The sequence below is a fragment of the Leuciscus leuciscus genome, assembly GCF_965113295.1.
Source record: "Leuciscus leuciscus genome assembly, chromosome: 12".
NCBI classification, from domain to species: domain Eukaryota; kingdom Metazoa; phylum Chordata; class Actinopteri; order Cypriniformes; family Leuciscidae; genus Leuciscus; species Leuciscus leuciscus.
This window is the reverse complement of record NC_138736.1, coordinates 27,034,187-27,050,732: the sequence shown is the minus strand read 5'-3', so window position 1 is coordinate 27,050,732 and position 16,546 is coordinate 27,034,187. Positions and strand designations below refer to the sequence as shown.

Genomic DNA, 16,546 nt, shown 5'->3' with positions numbered 1-16,546 from the left:
TACTGTAAAAACGAAGCTAATCAGTACAGTGCATTACTGTAAAAACTAAGCTAATCAGTACACTACTGTAATTATTTTTATTTGTACTAAATATAAATTAGATTTGATAATTTTGATATATGATTAATTTTATTTTTATCCTACATAAGTACTACTTTCATACAAACCAATTAGACAAAGTTATCACAAAATACCATTTTTTTATTTAAAACATTTCATATCACAAAATAAACATGCCAATGCTGGAAATGATGTGTGAAATTTTTACACATTAATGGGTAAGTTTAGAGACAACATTTTTTGTGTTAATTTTAACTCATTCATTGTGTTAATGATTTTAACAAAGTAAATATGTCAGAGAGGTTAGCACAAAGATGTGTAAACGTGTTAAATTAACACATTATGTGCTGTCCTTCACTGCAAACATTTTTGAAAACATACATAAAATCATAAACAAAACATTAGCATTTGACTAAATGAATGTAGAGTCATTGGTTGTTTAGCTTATACAAGTATTATAATGAAATATCAACCATTACATTCATAAAACTGCAGAATATAAATACATTTTTAAGCATTCAAAAAGGAAATGTCCAAAACAGGACAAAACACAGTTCTTTTCACAATACAAGACACATAACCCCACCTTAAAAATAATTTCACTTATTTACAAAAATGTGTTGGATTCATGTACACTGGTGGCCAAAAGAAGTATTTAAGTGGCGTAATGTTTTTGAAAGAAGTCTCTTTGATGCTCAAGAAACATTTATTATTATTATCAATGTCTGACTGTCTACTCCATCTTTTCTACAGCATAGGAGTAAAAGTCATCATCAAAATAATCTTTAAAAAGCCAACACAATGTTTTTGTCCACCTTTGTGAATAAATGAACTTCTCCAAAGATTGGTTCCTGTTCAGAACTTGATTGACAACATCAGAGTGTTCCCTGGTCTGCATGCGTGTCCACAAACACTAATGTACTCAGTCCTTCAGAGGAGATCCCGGTTCCAACACTATATGAGAGAGAGAGAGAGAAAGAGAGAGAGAGTATTAGTGTCACATTATTTTGAACCTCCTTTTTTGTTAATTTTTATTATTATTTTCACAAAAACTTAAGAATATATATTTGTAAACAGCTTTTGTCAATAAATAGCATACAAAAGAACTAAATTAAATTATGCCAGATTAAATTTTAATACTTACAAATCCTAAATTCTGTCCAAAAATGCTGAGATGCATAGAAAGAAGTTGAACGACTGAAATAGATGATTTTAGCCCATTTCAGCTTGTCTGCAGTGAAGGGGTTCCTGTTTGAGACAAATACACAGTAAGATACATGCAAGAAATCACTGTGTGATGATCGTTCTCCTTCCTACAGTAGTTAACCCACCTGTGCGCTGATATTAGGACCTTCCTAGTCAGGTGGAACTGCAATGGTAGAGTCGCTGGCTAATAAAATATAAAAATAATGCAAAAATATAAACTTAAGTTTAGAATGCTAGATTTGGTCTTAGTGAGAGTTTTACTGCAGTGCTTACCTGGATACATTTAATCTGGTGAGACTGAACAAAGACAATGGTCCATCTTCTGATTGGTTCATTTGCTGTGTAATAAAGTTAGACATAATGCAAAGGTCACTTATTTGATATAAAGTTAGCCAATTTTATAGAGATTTTATAAGATATTGTTAGCTACCTAGTCTGCACCAGTGGCTCAAAAGCAATTTTCACATAGTGTATGCTAATCATTTCAGCAAACTTTTCAAAATATATCACAAATGGGCTGGCCTACCTCTGGAATCTTGCTAAGTCACTGGCGCGAATTGGCGCTTTCGCAGTTGCCTTTAAACACAAAAATGGAAGTAAATATTAAATTCCATAAAAAAAAAAAAAACTATAATATGGTATAGTTTGCAAACTAATGCTAAAACTATAAAGGTTCTCATCAGTAGGCCAACATTAAGATATAAACAGAATTTCAAATTAGTTTATTCACATTTATTGTTAATGTAAACGCGTTGCTCGTTGGCATATTTTAACTCGACAATTCAATAATCTAACAAAGTGTGTAAAATGAAACGTTAGCTCAGTTTACCATGGTAAAGTTCGTTACCGCCATGTTGACGACGAGTAACGTTAGGCTAACGTTAACGTTATAACATACGTTAAACTGGGCACAATCCTGTCAACATTTTTTTTTTTTTTTTTACCTTGCTTGCTGATCTCTCTCTCTCGGTGAAGTGAATTCCGTCTCTTCCCCGGGCCAGACACGAACGTCGCGATCCAACAAAAGACAGACCCCATTACCTTCACTGGATGTCTGTCTGACGCGACACGACAAATCCCAGACAGTGTAGTGATGCGCCGCGGCCGTTATATTTCAGACGTAGTCCGATACGAGTCCAAGCGCTCGCACTAGTTCTTACAAGGGATAAACAGGTTTGCATTTAAAGGTCCGGTCGCTTCAATGTGTCCAATTTAGACAGCCTCTGGCTATTATAGCGTTGTAGACACGTGGTGTAAGGCAAAAATTAGGAAATAAAAAGCACGGTGGAATGGTGCCAGCCAGAGAGGCAGTTACGTCAAATACAGTAGTATACAGCAAATTTAAAAAATACAGTAAGTCTCTGTATGTGGTGTTAGACGTCACAATAGAATCTGTCTGCATCCTGCAAGACTTCAAGTTACGCCCCTTCAAATTACGTCATTTCAAGTTACGCCCACTTCAAGTTACGCCCCTTCAAGTTACGTCATTTCAAGTTACGTCCACTTCAAGTTGCTCACTGTTTTTTTCGACTTAAAGCTGCGCTGCACAGACCGGTCGGTGTATGATATCAAAGTAGCCTACCGCGAGAGCGATAAGAGCAAACAGACACTTATGAATGCTTTTGAATCGCTCTTGCACGAGTTTAACATGAACAGAACAAACTGTTTCCCACACATAGTGCGGTGCGCCACAGAATCAACACCGGCCGCAACATATTGCGTTTCGTTATAAAAAATAAATAAAAAGTACGCTCGCTATTTAAAACACGTAGCGTATTCATTCAGCTGCATTTCCTTTCCTTGCTCTCCCTCCGTCTCTCTGTCACTCACGCGTCTCTCTCACAAGCGATTTTTTGTCTTGCCTTATTTGATCGGTAAATGATGTAGAATGTAGATGACTGCTGTGCATACGATAGGAACGAGCAGAGAGAGAGAAATCCCCGGTCGCGCGCGCGCGCGTCTTCAAACTGTCTGGCTCTCTCTCGCTCCCTCCCGCATATTAATCAAAATCAGTTGAGAATTGACACGATGGTAAAAGATCGGAAGACCGAAGTTTCACGTGGAGCATTCGGATATTTTTTTCCTGAATTACCGCTGGGTGTGAATTGTGCTAAAACAAATTAAAATTAAAATAAATAAAAATAAAACTTTATGATTATATTATTATTATTATTATTGAAGAATAATGATCTTTGGTCTTATGTATGTCATTGGTAATTCATTGTGTGTCACTGGTGTTACTGTCTTTTTTTTTTCTGTCACATGAAATAAAATATCACATGTGACATGATCATTTTACAACCATTTAATTCTGCATACACTCAAAAGTTAAGATTTAAACTAAGGATTGCATCATTAGGCTACTTGATTTTAACTGGTTTTCAAATATTTTCATCATTATAGCAAATACATGGTTGCACAAATGAACTAACATCATTCAACATACTTTTAACAAACATGATTAAAATAAATAAAACAATTTCCTTATTTGCTGAATTATTATTATTTTTCTGTACCTCTGACTACATGTGCTGAATTTTTTTTTTGAAATAATATTTAATTAAAACCTTTAATATATTTCCAAGCTGTCATTTATGTGTATTCATAAAGTCAAAGGGTAATCTAATAATGTGGTTTAAATGTTAAACTTACGACATTACTAAATGTCTCTATACGAGCTGGCATCTTGCCGACAACATCTCATTTTGAGTTTGACATATCGTGTGGTTCTATGTGATTTGGACAACTTCAAGTTACGCCCACTTCAAGTTACGCCCACTTCCTGTTACTCCCCTCTCTTGCAGTCCGCAGACAGACCCATCTCAGACGTCACAGAAAATTCCCATGATGCAATTGGAATCACAGTTATTTACTGTAAAGAGAAATAGCAGTATAATACTGGGGGATTTAAAGTAAATAACTGTAGAAATTACAGAAAAGTCTAACAGTGTGGATGTTGCACTTAACCTGCCACATGCTAAATGGTTGTCAGTCTCTCTCTCTCTCTCTCTCTCTCTCTCTCTCTCTCTCTCTCTCTCTCTCTCTCTCTCTCTCTCTCTCTCTCTCTCTCTCTCTCCCTCTCCATGCACAACACAGCACTTTTTCAGTAGGCTATCTAATTGTTGTTTAGGAGAGAGATTAAATTCTCTATAAATGAGGGATGAAGTTTTTGACAGAAATGTTTTGTTGACACCGGTGGTCAGATTGGGGTTATGTTCGATCTGCGTAGGCGTAGATTCATCAGCATCTAGCAGCAGCCGATAAACACTTCCAGTATTGTCATCCAGATCACTAGAATCGCAAAAGCCCACCAATCTCTGCCGCTGCCAATCACCATCACTGTGGTGCCAAAACTAAACCCTGTCTGTTATTATATAGAGTATATTTATTAGGCCTATAATATATAATAATATTATCAATGAACAAATATTATAAAAATACAATAAAAATTTTCAGTCATGTGAAAAAGAAAGGACACCCTTTTGAATTCTACGGTTTTAAGTATCAGGACATAATAAAAAAATCATCTGGTTTTAAGCATGTCTTAAAATTAGGTAAATACAACCTAAGATGAACAACAACACATGATACACTGTAATTATTTATTTACAGTTTTAAATTATTATTTTTTTTATTTTATTTTTTTACAATTTTCACAAGTAAGGTGTACATTTTCAAAACTCTTAGTACTAATATCACAACAGATCATTCAAACATTTCAGCACATTTTCACAAAATCACAAAGTATACTTTTCACAACACAAAATAAGTGTTTCATCTATATAAATGTTTCATTCACTGTAACTGCCTTTCATAATGCCATTACTATCAAACTTTTGATTTTCATCTCTTTTCGTTCAGGTTTGAACCATGACAGTTTCATAACTTCATACCTTTTGATAACACACTAGATAGATACTATTACAAACATTATGGATTCTATTACATAAGTTAGGTAATGTAAGTGTATTTTCTAATGTGGCAACTACCCTATTTTACTGTAATTATTTCAGCAATAAGGGTGATTTGAAACATGTATCTTGCATTGTTTGCTGTTGAATTAACTGATTGTTAAAAGTGCTAAATTGAAAGAAGATTATACTGTTTTATTTCGGTGATTAAACCAAAATAATGTAGGTGATTCGACTGAGTGAATATATATGCTTCCTCTCATGCTGATAGATATGGTTATTGTTGATGGCGAGTTGATTGGATTGATTATTTAAACGTGCTCCTCCCGAACTTTGTTTAATGAAACAAAATTTTTTGAAGTTTTTGCCCACTGTTCTTTACAACATTGTGAAGGGGTGGATTCTGGAATCCACTGCTGCTTCAATATCTAATGTAATGAGTTATTATAATCAAGGTATTAATCAGTATTTTTCCTTCTAAATATCACATGAGTTGAATGACTTCTCTAGGCTTATGAGATTTTACTTTGTTACCAGTTACGAAGTTACTGAAATTTTCATGTATTCTCTAATGTCTGTCTGAAATATCTGAGAGGTAACTGAAGGCCCAATGCCAGGAATGAGTAACAGTGCTTGCTCATCTAGCCCGGCTTCCAGAAATGAAATATGGACTCGTTTTGTGTTTGAGAAAGGTCTGCAACATGTGTCAATACCTATTTTTTTACAGTCTATGGTCAATACATACATCTGCTTTTCTTGGGTACTCTGACAACTAGTCACAGGGGTCATTGAAGTCTGTAGTTTAAGGGACCATTTCTTTGTTAAAGCCTATACTTTCCAGTTAGATTAAAAGTGTCCTCTCCTTGAGAGAAAGAACGTATTATCTTGATGTTTTGAGAAGACTCTGCTGTTTAGAGCCTGGCCAAATGTGTCTCTGTGTGTGTGTTTGTATTCTTGGTTTCAGGTAAAGGATCAAATGGCATTATTGGAGATGTTTTCCAATGATATGAAATGTTTTCTCTTGTTTTCTTCGACATGTTGGCGCCCAGCAACCCAGATCTGCGACCTGAAAGGTCACGACGTGCCTAACTTCAGGGTCTGAGTGTCAGCCGCATAATCGATGGAGATATGCTTTAGTCTATCTGTCCATGTGTGGAAAATTACTATGTTTATCTATTTCTTAGCCAATCAGAACCATTCAACCTGAAGCAAGGACATAGCTTAGACCTTGGTGTAGGGTATAATTGCTGTGATCTTTGTAACTGTAAGCGGAACAGCCTACAAACTCCTTGTGAGTCTTGACTTCTGCCTGATGAAACTGCAAACTATCTTCAGTAAAAATGTTCTTTAATTTATTATAATTCTGACTCTTATTATAAATTGACTGCACTTCTGACTCCGGGTCTTAATTAATCATACCTGGTCCTTGGGTCTTTAACTGTAAATCCCCTGACAATTGCTTCATTTCTTTGAGGTTTGTGGGCATCTGTTTATGCAAAGCTCTCTTAAGGTTGTGGTAGATTTTTAATAGATAAAATAGTAAACTGTATATTAAACTAACCATGTTTCTAACATCTAACGTTACTTCTCTTTTTAGGCCTAACATGATAACACTTTGAAACACAATGTACTAAAATGTTCAGTCCTGTGTTTTTGGATGTTGTATTTTTGCCATACCCCTTTTGTCTTTGGTTGTGTGAGTGTATAAATAACAAGTTTGGGAATTTAAACTAGACAGATGACTAAATTTGAACCTTGTGTGATTAACAATGAAGTAATCATTAAAACAAAGTTTGCTTTACCTGGTAACAGGTAAATGGTTTGTCTATGAAAACCAATCAAATTGTGGGGAAATTATGTAATGCAGTATGACATTTTTGCCATACCTCCTTAATCTATAAAAACTGTTGTATTCTTTTAGTTGGTGGGATTCTCAATGGAATTTGTCTGAGATCCTCCGGCCTTGCTTCTTCTTGGGGGAGATTCTCTGAGAACTGCTCGGGAAGATCTCCTGGCCGTGATTAAAGCATTTGAAGGACATTTGCTGAGGTCTGTTTGTCAATTTTTCCTGCGCAGGAAGTAAGCTAGTAACGGGAACAGGTATTAGTACCCAGCCGACGTCGATGTGTAGACGCGCTAGAGTATAGGATTAGGACCCTGCCGACGTCGATGTGTAGCCGCGCTAGGGTATAGGATTAGACTCAGCCGCCGTTGATGTGTAGACACGCTAGAGTATAGGATTAGCACCCAGCCGACGTCGATGTGTAGCCGCGCTAGGGTATAAGGTTGTACTCAGCCGACGTCGATGTGTAAACGTGCTAGAGTATAAATATTATAGGCCCAGGTAGGCTTAGGTCAGATGAGATAGGACTTAGTTAGGTTTAGGGAAAAATCTACGACAAGGTCCTGCCACAGCATTTCAATCGGGATGACGTCTGGACGTTGACTGGGCCAGTGCAACACATTAATTCTTTTCTTTTTTTCAGCCATTCTGTTGTAGATTTGCTGGTGTGCTTGGGATCATTGTCCTTTTGCACGACCCAATTTTGGGCCAAGCTTTAGCTGTTTAGCTGTCACATTACTTTTAGTATGCAAAGAGTTCATGGTCGACTCAATGACTGCAAGGTGCCCAGGTCCTGTGGCTGCAAAACAAGCCCAAATCATCACCCCTTTACCACCTTGCTTGACAGTTGGCATGAGGTTTTTAGGCTGATTTGCTGTGTTTGCTTTTCACCAAACGTGGCACTGCGCATTATCTCCACTTTGGTCTCGTCTGTCTAAAGGACATTGCGCCATTTTTTCTTGTGGTTTGTTCAGGTGCAAATGGCAACCCTAAGCCGTGCAGCCATGTTTTTTTTTTCTTCTTTTTTTTCAGGCAACGCTTCCAAACAAGCCATACTTTTCCAGCCATTTTCTAACAGTCATGAACTGTAGAGTCGGAGTTGTAGTTCTTGGGTTTTTCGCATTGCAAGATCTGACCTTAGGGTGAATTTGGGATGTTCACTCCTGGGAAGAATGGCAACTGTCTTGAATGTTTTCCCCTCGTGAATAATCTTCCTTATTGTAGAATGATGGACTTCAAATTGTTTGGAAATGGCCATATAACCCTTCCCAGATTGGTGGCAGCAACAATTGCTTCTCTAATATCATTGCTGATGTCTTTCCTCCTTGGCACACCTGAATGCTCCAGACCAACAAACTGCCAAAACTTCAGCTTTTATAGAGTTGGCCACACTTGCAATCAATTAAACGGAGGCATTTGATTAGCAGCGCCTAACTGCTATTAAAATGGAAGCAGTAAGGGTGTACTTAGTTTGTCACTCATGGTTTCTCCATTTTGGCTTTATTTTTGTTATATAAATAATGACACAGTGTAGTATGTCGTGTGTTATTCATCTGAGGTTGTTTTTACCTAATTTTTAGACCTCCCAAGAACCAGATGATTTTTTTATTATGTCCAGATATGTAAAACCATAGAATTCAATAGGGTGTCCTTTCTTTTCACATGACATATGTAATCATAAACCAGTACAAAAATAATCATTAATATTAAATAAAACATGCAGACAGACAGCCAGACAGCCAGACAGATAGATAGATAGATAGATAGATAGATAGATAGATAGATAGATAGATAGATAGATAGATTGTAACAATAAACATAAACCAATACAAAAACCAGGCCAACTGTTAAATGTTTTAATTACTCATGAATCATAAAGACACACAATCATCTCTCTCATCTCCCTGTTCATGACCAGCGATGACAGGACTGTCTATAATGTATCCAGATAGCATCTCAGCACCAAATAAGTCCTTAAGGGCATATAGGGGGGCAAAACATGTCGCATTAGGATATGAAACAAAGAGCCACCTCTACCTTCAAGTCATGGGTCACTAATCAGAAGCACTTAGCCTGAGCAGGGGTTGCTGTGGTGAGAGTGGGGTTGGGTGAGGGAAGAGACGGTCATTTATCACCGGCTGTTTCATAGTGAGGCTGAGCAGAAAAGACAGCGCAGACTCTGCAGACAAACGACCAACAATAAAGAGAATTAATCAGCACTGATTACCTGACTACCCACAGCCGATAATGGAGGCTTAGAGAAACAAAGAGAGAGGGAGAGTGAGGGGAGAATATGGCCGAAAGAAAAGACGGAGCCAGATCTGAGGAAAAGCAAGGAATTAGGAGGATCTGATCACTCTGAATGACTTGCTCTTTAAACTGGAGTCATATTTTGTTTCATTTTTCTAATATTCTATAAAACAATCCACTTAAATGAGTGCCATGTTCCAAAGGCCAGTAGCAGAGTCTTGTATTACCACTGAACGGCTGTCATTGTCCTGCGGTTCGTCAATACAGTGATCAGAACTCAGTACAGGCTGATGGATTAAACAACTGAACGAATTGGATTCTTCTTGCTGTGCAACGCCAGCTAATCGTTCCTCACACACAGCAATAAAATGCACCTCCAGTGCGGTCACACGCTCATATTCTCTATTCAGCCCACCAATCACTGCCTCGTCTGATTTTGATATCTGAGATGACAAGGATTGGCCATTTTTACTGGCTGTCTGCTAAGCTAACCATCAACAGAGACTGTGATAAATCAGCCACTTCTGCCCTTTTATACCCAATATCAGAAACTACATTAAGCCTATTGGCCAAATAAAATGTTCATTTTATGAGGATGGTGTGATTGTTGCAAATGTGAAGACTTCAATCTGTTTAGGTCTGGTGGGATTTCTAAATGAGCTATGTTTATATTATGATATGGGTTTCATTTTTTAAGGTTACATCAAAACATGCCCCATTGCGATTACCCTTACCTGTCAAGTTAATCATTTGCTTTGAAATAGCACATGGCGGTCACTCCATTGCCAAGGGTATTAACAAAACATCCCGTAAAGACTTCCCTGGTGCTCATTGGTTGAACTGCCATAACCGGTCTAAATGAACACTTCTTAATGGACCCTGATGGGTGAACCTAATCCAAACCCAGTTGCTACTGATCAACTGGGGAGAAGGAACAGATGGATTACTTTGTGTGTGTGTGTGCATGTGCATGTGTGTTATATTGTGCAGTAATTGCTATGTTTCTCTGGTTTATTGGCTCTTAACCTTGGGCTGACAGCTACTGAGCAGGTGGGGTTTCTGTTGCTATGACAACTGAGTTCAGGAGTGTGCTGGCATAGGATATACCCTACTGCAGCTTGGGGAAAATCACCCATAAAAATAGAAAGGTAAAGGATTTTTAAGGATTTAGTCATTTATTTGAGGGGCGGTGAGTGGATGGCCCTATGTGTAGGCTATACAAGTGTTTCCCAAACATGAAACTTGAAATGTGTTCATTATTAACTGATATTGTACTGGATATCATATCATTTAGCATTATCAATGATATATTTGTAGCATAATGTAGCAAAAAGTAAGTTACTTATTTCTTTAGATGTGGATTCATTACTGTGAATTTTAATAATTGTTATATAATATTTGAATATTTCAAAAGATGTTGAAAACGAACCTCCAATAATATAGCTAAATGATGGTGATGTTACAATGACCAGAATGTGTCAAATTTTAGTTTACAGTTAATTTTGCTAATCAGCAAATAGTAGTCTTAATAGGGTGTACCGGCGGTGTCTGTGACAGAGGTACTGGAATGTTGGATGTTGTTCGAATTAAACACATATCACAGAGGTGCAAAGACAAATCAGACGGATTGCTACCACAAAGGTTACCGTGAGGCACTTAAAATGGAAATAATTGAACAATTTTATATAAAAGCACTTACATTAAAATCAAACAGAATTTTAACTGATGGGGTGTAGCCTATGTGTAGGTTTACCTCGATTCATGTCTGCACAATTATTATAACAAACATGCAGTACACAACAAAACAGTAAATTAAGTATCTACATATTTTTAAGTAGGCTACATCTGGTTAGGAAGAATCATTGTCATACCATGGACGAACTCTTTGGGTGTCTTTTATCACGACTTCAGGACAGTAGTTCTGGTTTTCTCCTTGATGATGAATAAAAATACTGATGAGCATTATCCTGAAGTGCAACTCAGAATCAGCGCTCATTAAAAAGGTTATAGATTCTATTACAGTTCCTCTTTGGCATGAGCAATCCCTCACACTGCACAACAGTACCCAATAAATACAAGTATATTTACAGCAGCTTTTATTGTGACAAACATTATTCTCATGGTTAGTTAATGATGTAACAAAGTGACTTGTAATGGCTGTTAGTCATGCACAAATATATTAATAAAAGTCCGCATGATGCAGCTGCAGGCAGCAGAATGTAATTTTATTTCCTATTTGATAATGAAAGAGAGGGATAGACAGGGGAAGAGCAAATGTGCATAACCGACTGAGTGACTAATGGCGGAGAGAGGCCGAGGGACGCGGAGAGAAAAGGCGAGAGAGACCATCTGTTCTGCTCTCTCCTTGCTTTCTAATAACTAACCCTCTCTCGCTTCAGTTCAGATTCATGATGGGAGATAGACACACACACACACACACACACACACACACACACACACACACACACACACACACACACACACACACACACAAACATGCTGCAGAACAGCCAGTCCAATTAGAATACATTAAAAGAGAATTCATGATTAACATCAAGCTAAATGGCATAAGTATGACAGCCTTGACAAGTTGAGGAAATGACGTTCATTTGTGGGCTGGGCCGCACAGATGGGTCCTGATGGCAGGCATCACTCAGAGAGAAAAAAGAGAGAAGAGAAGAGAAGTCAGAGAGAAAAAATTGAGAAGAGAAGAGAAGAGAAGAGAAGAGAAGAGAAGAGAAGAGAAGAGAAGAGAAGAGAAGAGAAGAGAAGAGAAGAGAAGAGAAGAGAAGAGAAACAGGCAAACAGAAAAATGAGAAAGGAAGGAACAGACGATCTATTAGGCCTAGGCTACTGAACAGACGAAACCGAGACTGCCTCTCAGAGACCTTATCCTATTAAATTCTCCAATTAGTGTGAAGACATAAATAACTGCTTCCAATTTCAGTGTGTCACTCAAGGGCAGGATCCAGCTCCAGGGAAACAAAACAATTTAAATTACGTTCCTCTCGCTTTGTGTCCGGCCTCTCGTTTAATGCCATAATTACGCTGCCATTCTTTCGCTCGTCCTCGCGACGATACATCACCTCCTGCGACCCCGGTGATAAACGTCCTTCGCAAGAGAAACGTGAGCTAAAAAACAGCCGCTGTCCACTTTTCTTTTTTTGCAAGAGCCCTCTCTCTCTCTTCACCCTGACAGTATATCACCGCGAGCTGCTGAGCCCCCCCACATCTATAATTCACGCGTCCCTCGACTGGGTTGCTGTCGGTAAAAATAGGAAATCCATCATGGAGACAAATGGTCGTTAAATGAAGCCCCTCGCAGCAGATAGGCAAAGCGGCAGATGATGTTTAATTGTCTCTGCGTGCTCGTATGAAATCAGTTCATGACCGTGGCGATATGACCGCGGGCCTTTAGAGGTTGTGGGGCATATTCTTTAGGGCTACATAGTGTCAGAGAATAATTAAAAGGCTTTTAATTTCGGCATGAAATGGCAGTAGGCCATGGTTACTAGGAGGTCTTTTGTGGGCTATCACCGACAAATATGATGCGTAAAGATGTATTAAAAGGGTCAACTATGCAAAAGTGGGGTTAGTTTTTGGCAGATTCACTTATATATTTATTTTATGTGATGCTAGCCTTTAGTGTCTTTAAAATAACTTAAATATGGCTATTATGGGCCTAGGACTGCATTTGACTTTTTCTTCAAGTGGAACGAACTGTGTTTTTAAGTTAAACTTCGCTGCTTTGAATAGCCTACAACTGAAAGAAATTTTCTTCTATGAAGTCCAAAACCCTGATTACATTTTTTTATTCATGTCACAATAATAGGCAATGGAATAATATTATTAAAACAACCTGAAGACATGGATTACACCAACAGAAGTAATTTTAGCAACAGCATTTACACTTGCACATGGGAATCACACCCAAGGAGATTTAGACACATAGCCTAGTCTACAATTTCTCTAATCGTTAACATCCAATTGAGACATGAATTACAAGTTATAACAATGTTTTAAATACATGATCGGAACATGATAAGCCTGAAAGATGAATAGCAATTAGCGATATGTTCATTTTAAAGAGCTTAAGACAAATTGGTCTTTCAGAGGAATGAAGAACGTGAAATACGACCGGACCACTAGAGGGCACTGGCAATGTGGGGGAAGAGGGGAGGGGTCCATTTCCTTCAGGAAGAAAAGGTAAGATTCTCTGCATCACATCACATCTGTAAATATCACACATACAACAAAATACAAACAGCCATAAGTAATTTGTGCACTGCCATTCGCAGCCAGACCTAGGAAATATAGGATTCATGCCAAAGCAGTTTTTTGCATTATAGCATAGCCTGCTCACATTTAGAAGCAAACAGCTTTTCATTTGACAGGCTGGTGCATAAAGTAAGCAACCATTACCAGTCACAGTACGGGCATTCATTTGCACAAAAAGGAAAAACTAATGTGATTGTGATGAATAAATATTTGCCATTCTTAAATTTGTATAGTGCAGTTTTGTGGTTATGCAAATAAAATGCAAAATAATAGTTGTATTGATGTTATATTGTGCAACTACATTGCTTAATTAAGACAAGAGCTTGTCCAGATTTTCTGTCTCTGTGTGTCTCTCTGTTTGTGTGTGTCTGTGAAGACGAGTGCAGATGAATGCATTATTCATGGGTCAGTTTAAATAGGAATTTTAGGCTGTACAGCAGCCTTTTAAATCTCCCATCAATCTGTCATCCTCTGATTCACGGCAGCACTTCATCACCTACCTGAGAAGGGAAAAAGAGGGAAGGAGAGAACAAAAGAAAGAGAGAGAGAGAGACAGAGAGAGATCTTTTTGTCTGTCAAGCTGACAGGCTGCAGTTGCTGTGGCAACTCCGTAACATCTTTCTCTGCCAGTCGGGAGGAAATGAGCTGCCATGTAGCCTGTCGACCATCTATCACTCTACACTTGAATGTACACACACACACACACACACACACGCACACACGCACGCACGCACGCACGCACGCACGCACACACACACACTCTTTCACACACAAACGCTACATCATGTTGTGGGCTATCAGTGCTTTTTTTCCCTTTTTTTTTCCTCAGCAATATGTTTTTATTTTGTTCTTGCTGATCAAACCTTTTCAAACTGAAGTTTTCAGAGAGAAAAAGAGAGATAGAGTAGGACTGAGATCTGAGAGTGAAAGACAGAGGGGGAGGAGCGGTTACAGAATGAGCTTATTAACTTGCTTCCCCCTGCTGTTGTCGAAATAATTACAATGTGTTCTTCTGTAGCTCATTATCATAATACATTTACAATGAGTATGCAATGTCATTCAGAGGGCAGCTTCTCTGCAGGCGTAAAACTGCCCCGTCAGCAGCTGGAAGGCTCCCCCAATAGATGGCAGGGCTATAATAGTGCAGCATTAACTTCTCCCATGCTGACTGTGCTCTCTCTTTCAGCCACATAAAACGCAGAGGAGAAAAAGAGATAGACAAGGAGAGAGCGAGAATGCTGAGGGAGTGACAGCTAGAGGAGGAGCATATAAGGTAAAGTGAGAATGAGATAAGACAGAAGAGAAAAGGAAGGGAAAGTTCAGGACACAGGAACAAGCCCCCTGGCCAAAGGGCTCCTGGAAGTCTCGTGCTATGTAGAGCTGCCTGTCTTTTACACGAACAAGCTATTTAAAAGAGAACATAGCATAGACTTCAATTGTTTTATATAAAGGTCAATTCTAAACAATTCTCTCTAAATATTTTTTTTTATTAAAACAGTAAAAAGTTTTCATTTACAGTAAGTGAATTTATGCATCACAACATTGCAATGCATAACATTCAGATTGGTTATATATATTTTTTTTATTTGCTAAAGATTACATTTAAAGGGATAGTTCACACAAAAAGGAAAATTATGTCATCATATATTCACCCTTGTTTCAGACCTGCATGAATTTCTTTCTTCTGCTAAACACAAAAGAAAATATTTTAAAGAATATGGGTAACCAAACAGTTTATGGACCCCATTGACTTCCATAGTATGGGAAAAAAAGGTCCATCAACTGTCTGGTTACCAACATTCTTCAAAATATCTTCTTTTGTGTTCAGCAGAACAAAGAAACTCATACAGGTTTGGAACAATGAGTGAGTAAATGATGACAGAATTTTCATTTTTGGGTGAACTATCCCTTGTGTTGTTAAATTATTAGTTAAATATCTACTATTGAAAAAATCTGTAAAAGTGTCCAATAATCAATTATGATAATATATTGTGCATCCCTAATACAATATATAAAATATACATTACTTTTTATGATATAAATATACACATCTTCTTACTTATCAATATTTATATAAAAGAGTAGGCTAATATATTTACATAATATTTAAATTATATATATATATATATATATTTTTTTTTTTTTTTTTTTTTTTTGTGTGTTTGTGTGTGTGTGAAGCTGCTGTAATAAGTGAATTTGCCCGGTGTGAGATTAATAAAGTCTACCTAGGCTATACGTATAAAAAAAAATCCAAAAAAAATCTGCTTTGTCTGTGATCAGCTATTCAATTATTCACCTAAATTGTCAAAATACAATTTAATTTTGGATCAAATAGTTGATTTAGTATGTTACATTAATGACACTTAAATATATATATATATATATATATATATATATATATTGATAAGAATGGTAAATTGTGACCCTGGACCACAAAACCAGTCTTATGGGTAATTTTTTTTTTTAAATTGAGATTTATACATCATCTGAAAGCTGAATACATAATCGTTCCATTAATGTATGGTTTGTTAGGATAGGACAATATTTGGCCGAGATACAACTATTTGAAAATATGGAATCTGAGGGTACAGAAAAATCGAAATATTGAGAAAATCGCATTTAAAGTTGTCTATTTCTATTGGTGATAGTGCTGCATCCATTCACAAAAATAAATGTTTTATATATTTAAGGTGGGAAATTTACAAAATATCTTCATGGAACATGATCTTTACTTAATATCTTAATGATTTTTGGCATAAAAGAAAAATCTATAATTTTGACCCATACAATGTTTTGTTGGCTATTGCCACAAATATACCCGTGCAACATAAGACCAGGGTCACAATTAAGTAATTTATACATTATGTAAAAAAAGTTTAGCAAGGGGGCTTCTTGCCCCTGGTGGGGGGCCAACTTTCCCCAACAGTGGGGCACAATGTTTTAAAGGGTGCATCTTACCCCATATTGCTATATATATATATTGTTATAGATTTATTTT

At 37.2% G+C, this 16,546-nt stretch overlaps 2 long non-coding RNA genes across 3 annotated transcripts; one reads left to right on the top strand and one right to left on the bottom strand.

The window, feature by feature from the left end:
* Nucleotides 1-244: 244 nt before the first annotated feature.
* Nucleotides 245-1,833, bottom strand: LOC309511843. 2 transcript variants are annotated; one of them, XR_014210790.1, is made up of 5 exons: nt 1,793-1,833; nt 1,540-1,604; nt 1,392-1,450; nt 1,205-1,308; nt 245-1,014 (listed from the first exon to the last, which is right to left on the bottom strand). It is a non-coding gene; the product is annotated as an uncharacterized lncRNA (long non-coding RNA). The 2 variants fall into 2 exon arrangements; XR_014210791.1 differs by having other exon boundaries at nt 1,540-1,813.
* An 815-nt stretch (nt 1,834-2,648) lies between these two features.
* LOC309511846 lies at nt 2,649-3,275 on the top strand. The gene is made up of 2 exons (XR_014210794.1): nt 2,649-2,775; nt 2,844-3,275. It is a non-coding gene; the product is annotated as an uncharacterized lncRNA (long non-coding RNA).
* Nucleotides 3,276-16,546: the final 13,271 nt, after the last annotated feature.